Source organism: Choristoneura fumiferana, unplaced genomic scaffold (assembly GCF_025370935.1).
Source record: "Choristoneura fumiferana unplaced genomic scaffold, NRCan_CFum_1 Sck3bRy_103;HRSCAF=288_pilon, whole genome shotgun sequence".
Classification (NCBI taxonomy): domain Eukaryota; kingdom Metazoa; phylum Arthropoda; class Insecta; order Lepidoptera; family Tortricidae; genus Choristoneura; species Choristoneura fumiferana.
The window spans coordinates 11,197-21,391 of NW_027412785.1; the positions used below are offsets into that span (position 1 = coordinate 11,197).

The window sequence follows — 10,195 nt, forward strand, 5'->3', positions numbered from 1 at the left end:
CATCATCATCACTCAATTTCTGTGGTAAGACTTTTGGTAGAGAATTAGTAATCATAAACTGCTAATATAAATTATTAATAAGTTGCTAACCATGAAAAGAGTTGACGAAGAGTTTATCTAGGCTTCTGCATCTGGATTTCTCAGTTCGTATATATAATTACTAGCTTAATCCTACGGCTTCGCTCCCGTTGAAGAAAAAAATCTACTCTGTAGTGTAGGTATTCGAATTAAAAAAAAAACTTCTTGCACCTCTGCGATCCTCAAGGAATACGTTTGCCAAATCTCATGCATTTTTAGGCCATGTTTTGCCTTTATAGGTATAAATAAATACTTACGAAATACTTACATAACAGCAAAAGTTCACCCACTCGCCGATAACTTGCGCCGATCAAATTGCGGTAAAAATTATCCCGTGCTAATTTTGTACCTACTTATCTCTATAAATTGATTTTGTTAGGATATCATAACCGATGATTTGGCACAATCAGCAGAAGACTACGAGCAGTTCCAAAATCATCTACACTCCCTTTGTTACCTTCGAGTCGAAAACAGTTGTCGATTCGTATCATATAACTACCTATTGTAAGTATTATCTGCTAGGATTTTTTTCCGATCCAGCAGGCTTGTAGTCGTGTGTACTGGATTATTGGCAGTGTTTCCTTTGGATGTTCGTGCGATGGAACTTGCGTTTTTTTTGCATTAGTTCCTTTACAAGACTTGAAGGAAAAACTGCGTTTATTTTTTTGCCTTTGTTCCTTTCGCAGTAGCATCTTCAGTTCTTGCAAAGGTACAAAGGCGGAAAAATAACGCAGTTCTTTCTTCAAGGTCTTGTGAAGGAACTAGAACTACCGCAAATAATCCGTCGTACTTGCAGACTACGGGCACGTTCAGTTTAGCTGACACGTCATCATCGGAGACAGATGTTGCATCAAACCTAATTCGAAGCAGTCAAGCTCATAGGTAGCTGAACAGTTTGGTACTTTGTTACAGCAAGCTACAGTGCTAAAATGAGCATTTCTAAAAAAGTTTGTACATTTGATTTGCGACTCCGATTTGGGTAAAAATTTGCAGGTAGATAGTCTCCCGAAATGTCCCAATTAATTTGTATGGAAAGTTCCTTTTTTGTTACCGCAAATCCATAGTTTTGGTAACAAAAAAGGAAATTTCCATACAAACCAATTGGGACATTTTGAGAGACTATGTTATTACGACTCAATATCGTTCACTCTACAAACCTGCAAATTTTTATCACAAATAGGAGTCGCAAATCAAATGTACAAACTTTATTTAAAAATGCTCAAATAGTTTTTTTCACACCTCTCCTTCAGAAAAGTAACTTTTCCTCCCTACCGAGAGGGAGCAAAGTACAATTTTTCTGTTCAAGGCTTTTCTAAGTGATTTATTGCAAATTCAATTTTTTTAAGTTGATAATTGGAAAGCCACGTCATTTTCTATACCATTTTGCTCCCTTGTGACACAAATAACTATTGTGTCACAAGGGAGCAAAATGGTGTATTTACGGCGAGGGCGTACATTGAATCCAGAATGTAGCGAAGGATTCTAAAGTAGAATCCTGAGCGTAATGAGGGATTCAAGTGTTAACGCACAAGATGAAAATAATTTTGCTCCCGAGTCGCTCATACAACTTTTCACACCGAGCATTAAGAAACTTGAAAAAAGTAAATTCTAAATATTATTAAAGAACAACCAGCATAGAAAATGGCGTGGCTTTACAATTATCAACTTCAAAAAATTGCATTTGCAATAAAATACTTAGAAAAGCCTTGAACAGAAAAGTTCCACTTTGCTCCCTCTCGTCAGGGAGGAAAAGTTACTTTTCTGAAGGAGAGGTGTGAAAATAACTATACATGTCCTCAAATACTAAGAGTAAAAAGGGAATGTATTTACTTTGCTACTTTTTGAGCGCTCTTTGCCTGTAGGATCTACGGCTAACTAGTCTGGTTGACCGGGCAGTGGGTATAATTAATTTGTAATTTTCCCGCTGGTACAGTAAATCCACACAGACACCCCACACTTCAGTCTACTCGTGACCACGGCCACTGTAATGTTGCCGAAACATCGAGGTAAATATTACTCGTGTGTGTTAGCGTGATAAGTCCTGTGCGTGGTATTTTGATTAATTCCAGTTTCTTTTAATTATTATGTTGCTTTATTCCTCTCATCTGTCCAAGCACGCGAGCAGGCTGCAATTACCAGGCCCATTACTGCCGTTCCGCCTGTGACAGTTGCAGTTCTACCATACAATCTTTTCTTTGGGGTAAGTAAAATGCAGTATATCGCATTAGACAGCGTTTGAGAATAATTATCAGAATCAGGGCGTCAGGTCTGCTAGTGAACAACGTCGGCATTAGATTCAGCTAATACTTTGAGAACAAAAAAAAGATATAAACTGTGATACAAGTTAAATATGCCCGCTGTCCAGTCAATCAACAAGCCAACCGTACCAAGCAAATATTTTTTTTGAGCTTGACTGTTAGTCAGTTTCTAGAACCTACAGTATTTAATTTTGCCCTAGGTTTCTCTGCTGTCAACCGTGCGGCACAGTTAGATCTATGTGATACGTTCCTACATAATATAATAACATGCAGTACACGCCCTCCTCCACCTCCCTCCTCCTACATGAAATAATATATATATCACACAATACCTAATAATAGTTGTTGTTGTTGTTGTTTCTTTAAAAAAATATGGCTCTGTCCATCGGAGGACAATTTTGCCAGTGTCTAGTAGTTTTTGCCGTTGTACGGTAAAAAAATTCTAGAAAACGAAATATGAGAGGTAATGGTGGATGAACGATGACAGCGCGAATAACCCTAATAATAGTTATATTTATATAGTAGGTATTTGTGACAGCTAGTCTAGCTTGTGTGACATATACTATACATACATAATAACATATTGTTTTACATGGAAGAGAAAGAGAGCGGGCGTGTATGTAAATTTATTGTATAGATATTTCACATGGACGTAGTTGTGGGGCACGGTTCGTAGCGAAGAAGTAAAGTAAAAAATATTGTTATCAATTTATATGAGGTTCCGCAAATTAACAAGTTCTCTGTCCCGAAGCAATGTGCAGCGTTCTTTTGACACGTCGCCATAGTAATGATAAGGTAATATAATATTCCCGTAGCAATTTTCATTGTTAATCTAAATGTGGTCCAAGAATAAAAATAATTATTATAATGTATGTAATAAAGTTTATTATTTATTGAAAGAACAACTCCATTATTTACATCACTGGTCATACAGCACATGTGCCTCATGGACATACCAGTAAAGCCACGCATCAAGGGTCAAGGAACCTGGTAACACCGAAACCACTCAATTATTCAAGTATTTATTTCGTTAATCTCTATCCACTCAAGACAAGATAGATACAATCGAACCAATCAAAAATATCACATACTATTACAAGTCTTTCTAGGTCAGAATAAAAGTATGTAAAACACATTTTTGAAGCATTATATTATACTACACCTCGTTGTTCCGGGGGGTCAATAGTTTGAGCGGCCCATTTAGTGAACGGCATGTCATCGTCTACTAAAAGTACAATTTATATGATATTGGAAAAATTGGAATGGTAGGTATCCGTTATCTCACTCCATATCTCGGTAATGCTGTATGCGGCATCCTATAACGCCATAGCCCACTCCATGTGAATTACTGTTCGGATCTGACAACTGTAGAGGCCTGTCCGCTAGCACATCCTAATAGTGTATTAGGGGATAGACCTCCAAAATTCTGCTCATCTCATCTATATTAGATATGTTGGCTGTGGTCCCATGCCTTTCAAATGACCGGGTCCAGATGGGTTCGTGATCGAAAATCTGAACCAGCTATTACAATAATAAGTAAAGACCTTTATTTCGGACAATATGGCCCAGATTTCATTCAAAACATTTCAGTCAAGCATATTGAGTGATTTTGAAAATTGACAAATTTGAAATTTGGGACACTAGATTGGATGAAAATAAATGTACAGCCAATAAGACAGTTTTGACCAACCTAACTTCTATACTTACTTAGTGCCTATAATGTAATGCAAACTCAAAATCAAACATTATTATGATGCCACTATAATGAAAGCAGTGACGCGAAAGATACAATTTGTAAGCGGAGATCTTATAAAACTAGCTAATAGCCGCGTGCACCTACCATGCAATAGTCCTAAATACAAAAGTCAAGGTACCAGAAGCTTAAAAATATATAATTTGTAATAATAGTTACACATAATTAAAAAAAAGTAAGCTCACAATAAAAAAATATCAATATATGAGCTTATACAATTCTTCTGATTTTGGTTCTTGATTCTGGGTATCTGTATGCGAGATTGTCATTTTACACGAGTTTCCTTTTCTTCTGAAGGGCAACCTGACAGTTCAGTAGCAATGACACTCGAAAAAGAACGCCATACTACCTACTACAGTTATCGCGGCCGGCTCAGTCAAGAATGTCTCTAAAGCTAGACATGAGCAAAGTCTAAACATGAGTGATATTATTATCGATATGGATAGTCAATATTTAGTCATCCTGTGACATAGAGCATAACACCAACTCGTTTGTTAAAAAAATTGAACATATAATAATTCTACTATTTTTCTACTACAATGTTTATGTTTCACGCAGAAGAAGATTAAAACTATCGCGAAAAGACTTGTGCTAGCACGTTACTAGTGATATATATTTTGCCCGCGGAGTTAAATATAAGCTGTAACAAAAAGGCCTTAGCAGGATAAAAAAAGGTCAAGTTCGAGTTGGACTCGTACATACGAAGGGTTCCGTACGTACAATGTTTTTAAAACAGTTCACTAATAAGTTTTAGCAACGCCTAGTAACCAAAAAACGCTGGGAAAAAACACGTTTCTTGTATGACAACTCCATTTATTTTTTAATTTTACTTACTTTATTATTAGTATTTGTTGTTATGGAGGCCACAGTAATACCTACATAATCTGTCAACATTTCAAGTGTCTAGTACACACAAACATGTATGCCTAAATGGGGTAGGCAAAGCACACGAAACGTTACAGCTTCGGAGCCACTTTTAGCAATTTTAGGTTTTAAGTTTGACGAAAACGGTACAATAGTGACAGGTTGCTAGCCTGTGGCCTACGGTCCTCAGTCGCCTCTTACGACATCCACGGAAGAAATGGAGAGGTCTAATTCTAACCCATCACACGGGTAGCTATTACAGCTCAAGAGATAAAGCCCTGTGACAGACGGATGGACAGACAGACAGACAGACAGACAGACAGCAGAGTCTCAGCAATAGGGTCCCGTTGGCCTAACTATAAAAACTAAATAATAGTTACGAACCAGTAGAAGACAGACAGACAAACACACAGACAGACAGCAGAATCTCAGCAATAGGGTCCCGTTGGCACCCTTTGGGTACGGAACCCTAAAAAGGAGAAGCAACTCCCGTCAGGAATAAAGAAATATTCCGATATAAAGGGAAAAGAAAAGATTTATTCGTGACAACAGGGAAAAAAATATACAAAAATGATTTAGAAATGTGCATGTCACAAAGTGGTCACAAATCAGTCAATTTTGTTTTATTTCAGATATTTTAAAAAATGACAACTTGGGCAAAGTTATCTCAAAGGTCAAAGTTGTACGGTTTTATAGTACTTTATATATATGTACCCCTATTATCTCATCATCTGATATTACTGTAGTTTCATTCGACAAATAAAAACTTAAGATTGGTTTTTTGGAATCTTTTTGTATTTTTTATTTCAATTCCAAATTTTTACTTTTACGGTCATCCCGTAAAACCTAAATTGAAAATACAAACTGAAATAAAGATGCACAGAAAAAACAGAAAAATAAGACCATCACTGGGAATCGAACCCAGGTCCTCGGTAATCCGTACCGCTTGCTATACCGCTACACCACTGATGGTCAAAAAATAAAAACTACATACCTGTTGGTATTCTTGTTTTTAGAAGCTCCACTAAAATTTCCACCCACGGAACGCTAAAAGAAAGATGCCTACGAAGACTTTATTTCGTTGTGTACATCATATTTATTTAGAACAAACTTTATAACACAGCGTTAATAAATAAATCAAACATAGTTAATCAGTCAGATATTCCTTAATTTCTTGCATATCAACATTCAACGTTTCTTCTTTTCTTCACCTTGAATATTGCATGACAGCACCTAGGCTACTTCAGCAATATAATGATTCCAGGCAAAATTATATGCAGTTAGTTAGCATTGAATCTGAAAGGAATTGTGTATTAATAAATACAGAAATAGTATTAGCAGACAGACTATAAGATACCTAGGTGTACGAATAAAGTGACCGATGCTTTTTAGTTACAGCATATGGACGTAAATCAGACTATCAGTAGGTAAATCCCCTAATGTACCTACATACTGTTGCACGCAACTCTGTCAGCGTAGAATTCGTTTATAAGCTATTCCGCGGGAATATTGCGATTAAAAAAAACTACCCTATGTTTTTCTACGGGACTCAAACTATCTGTATCCCAAATTTCATCCTAATCGGTTCAACGAATTAGACGTGAAAAGGTAATAAAGAAATAAACAAACAGACTAACAAACTTTCGCATTTATAATATGAGTGGGATTATTGTCTTATTTTAAGTCATCATCATCATCATCATCATCGGCCTATCTTAGCCCACTACTGGACATAGGCGTCTCCAATTGCACGCCACTGAGCACGACCCTCGGCCACTCTCATCCAGTTACTGTCAGCTACCCAGTGAAGATCATCGCTCCACCTAGTCTGAGGGCGTCCCTCGCCACGCTAGGCTTTTACTCGTTTACCTTAGCAGTTATCGGTTCTTCGGCTGATATGGCCGGCCCACTGCCACTTCAGTTTGCTTCAGTTTTAAGTAATCCTATAGAAATAGACGGACGGACAGCGTAATATCAAATTATCTGAACTAAGTCTTTGTGACAAAGTTTCTCCATGTCTTTCATTGAATAAAGTTAGAATTCGGCAGCGATGACATACGACCATCATCATCATCATCATCGTCATTAAGATCGGTTTGTGAACAATACTTATCTTTTTCAAAATATCCTGATATTGAATTTAGATTTTTGCTATTCCTTTCTGCCTGCATGTAAAATTTACAGAGATTAGTGATATGGAGATAGAGTTGTAAAATTAAATATTTAACATTGAATACCCTGGGTATTAAAAATAAACTGGCCAAGTGCGAGTCGGATTCGCGCACGAAGTGTTCCGTACCATTATCTATACAACATTAGACATTAGCAAAAAAAAAACTTAAATATTTGTTTTATTCTGGTTTGAGTATTTGTTGTTATAGCGGCCACAGTAATACATAATCTGTAAAAATTTAAAGTGTCTAACTATTACGACTCAAGAGATAGAGCCCTGTGACAGACGGACGGACAGACAGACAGACAGACAGCGGAGTCTCAGAAATAGGGTTCCGTTGGCACTTTTTAGGTACGGAACCCTAAAAACTAAATAATAGTTACGAACCAGTAGAATTTTATGTAGGTACCTACATAATAAATCCCATTTTTTCCTTATCTTAAATTTCAGCTTTTTAGGATAAAAGGTTTGGTGTGTGCGTTGGTAAACAATAATTAAAAAAATAGGACAATGATGTAATGTTCACTTCGAAACACAGACAGACAGACAGACGGACAGACAGATGGACAGATCAACAGACGGACGGACGGATGAGCCGACGGAAAGGTACACAGACAGACTCACATACGCATAAAATTAACAACCTGTGTCACTCCTAACAGAGACAAATCTAACGATGCCTCTTCTGATCTCTTTATCTCCTAACATGAGCTATTTCTCAAGACTCTGCTTCTAATTATCAATAAAATACTTATAAATTTTAAAGGTCATAGTAAAATTTTCGACTAAAGTACAGTTGGTACAACTTTATTCACCATCATCATCATCATCATCTCAGCCGTAGGACGTCCACTGTTGGACATAGGCCTCACCCACAGACCTCCAGTTGCTTCAACTGGCAGCAGCCTGCATCCACCGCGAACCTGCGGCTTTAACCAGGTCATCCGTCCATCTTGTTGGTGGACGTCCTACGCTGCGCTTGCCGATCCGCGGCCTCCACTCGAGAACTTTTCGGCCCCAACGGCCATCCGCTCTCCGTGCTATATAGCCCGCCCATTGCCACTTCAACGAGCTGATTCGCTTGGCTATGTCGGTGACCCTTGTTCTTCTACGTATCTCCTCATTTCTGATTCGGTCCCGTAGAGAAACCCCAAGCATAGCTCTCTCCATAGCTCGCTGAGCAACTCTGAGCCTATTTATAAGGCCTAAAGTAAAGCACCACGTCTCGGATCCATATGTCATCACTGGACAATAATGATGTAGTGTTCACTTCGAAACACAGACAGACAGAAAGACGGACAGACAGATGGACGGATCGACAGACGGACGGACGGATGGGCCGACCGAAAGATACACAGACAGACTAACATACGCATAAAATTAACAACCTGTGTCACTCCTAACAAAGACTTATTTTCTTGTCTCTGCTCTTGTCTTGTTGTTTGCTAAGATGCATCAAGGCCTTGTTGCATAGCGTGCGAAAGAAATGACCATACATACGCTCCAAAACCATAACCCCTGCCGTTTCTCACACTTATAAATAAAATAAAAAATCTTGAATCACTTCATAATAGAGTACATACAGTACATACTCGTACATATGCAGACAGACGGTGGGAAGCGACTTACTTCTATGGAGTGAAAATGTTCACGACGCAACTAAGAGTTAGGGAAATTTGGCATGTTTTCGTAGTAGGTTGCTGCAGACCACAAGTTTGGTACACACGATAAGCCATACTTTGGCCACCCAGTAGGAATTAAATTCTTACAGCCCTGCCTCTGGTGTTCTTGTAACAAATATTAATGTTTCTGACAAAAATGATAAAATAAACATACCCGTGTATCCAATTACATAGGTATTCTTTTCATCATCGAATCGTACATACATAAATAGTTTAAGAGTTGCACTCTTGCTCATTTCCTCTCGTCCGCCAACTTTTTGACTTCTTGATTTGTGTTCAAACCATAATTATTCAAACATAATTGCTTTTGAATATCAATCTCATTGACTTGACGTTGTGACAAAAATGTATTATAATGACGTTTAAATTTTACTTATCTAGCCAGTTATAATAATAAAAAAGGTACGAAAACTACTTCGATTGTGAAAACCTTTTTATTCACCGAGCCTAGATTTAGCGGCCGTAAAAATGCCGTGATATGTAGGAATTTATTTGAGCCTCACTGTAAAACTTGATATTCATACATACACATGCAATGTATGTTGAATGTAGACCTTATTTTTTAACTAATTAGTTTAGTGATTACACCTAGCATCTTTTATTGTGAGAATAAATATGCTTTATTTAAATTAGTGGCGCTACTGTCTACGTAAGAGTAAATAACTAATATCTGTTCAGAATTTGTAAGTTGAATTTAAACCACTTGTCCTAGATCGAAGCACCGCATTATAATGTATGTAAAGTATGCAATGTTATAATTTTTGCCGAGGACTGGGTCTGTTACTTAAAAAAATATTATTTTAAATGTCAATTTTTAAAGTAACTTACCTATTTTTCGTCTTACTTACAGTTTGCGTCCTTGCATTAATCAGAAATAATAGTTTAGGCGTTTCAACTTCCGAAAATAACAGATTTAAAAACAAAAAAAGTAGATACTAGACTCAGAAACTTGAACTTGATCTCTCAGTGATCTCATGCTTTCTGCATTTAGTTGTCGTATTATCTGAGCCAAAGGTGATGGTCACGTGACCACACGAAATAGTCGATACCTATTTACAATAGTTTGATTTTGTGACATTGACTCACGCACCCATATAAGATGTCACTACATGCTCGCTGCGAACACTGTCAGTTGTACTCATACAATGGTAAAATGCATCAAAATTTACTGCATCACGCTGCACTTTTGATGCAATAAAGTTACTTTTTTTTGGATTTTGCTTGAAGAGCATATCCATAATTTACTATTCTCAAAAAATCCTCTAAGAAAACATGTCCGTGGAAGCTATGCGGGGTGTCCGTAGGTTTGTATGGAAGAGAGCAAACCCCTTAAACTGAATTTCATTGACAGTAAATCGGTTCAGCGGTTTAGACGTTAATAGTAACA

At 37.3% G+C, this 10,195-nt stretch overlaps 1 long non-coding RNA gene across 1 annotated transcript; it reads right to left on the reverse strand.

Annotated features, from left to right (window-relative positions):
• Positions 1-316: 316 nt before the first annotated feature.
• LOC141444963 (uncharacterized) lies at positions 317-9,889 on the reverse strand. Its single transcript, XR_012453249.1, has 2 exons — positions 6,823-9,889; positions 317-6,249 (listed from the first exon to the last, which is right to left on the reverse strand). It is a non-coding gene; the product is annotated as an uncharacterized lncRNA (long non-coding RNA).
• Positions 9,890-10,195: the final 306 nt, after the last annotated feature.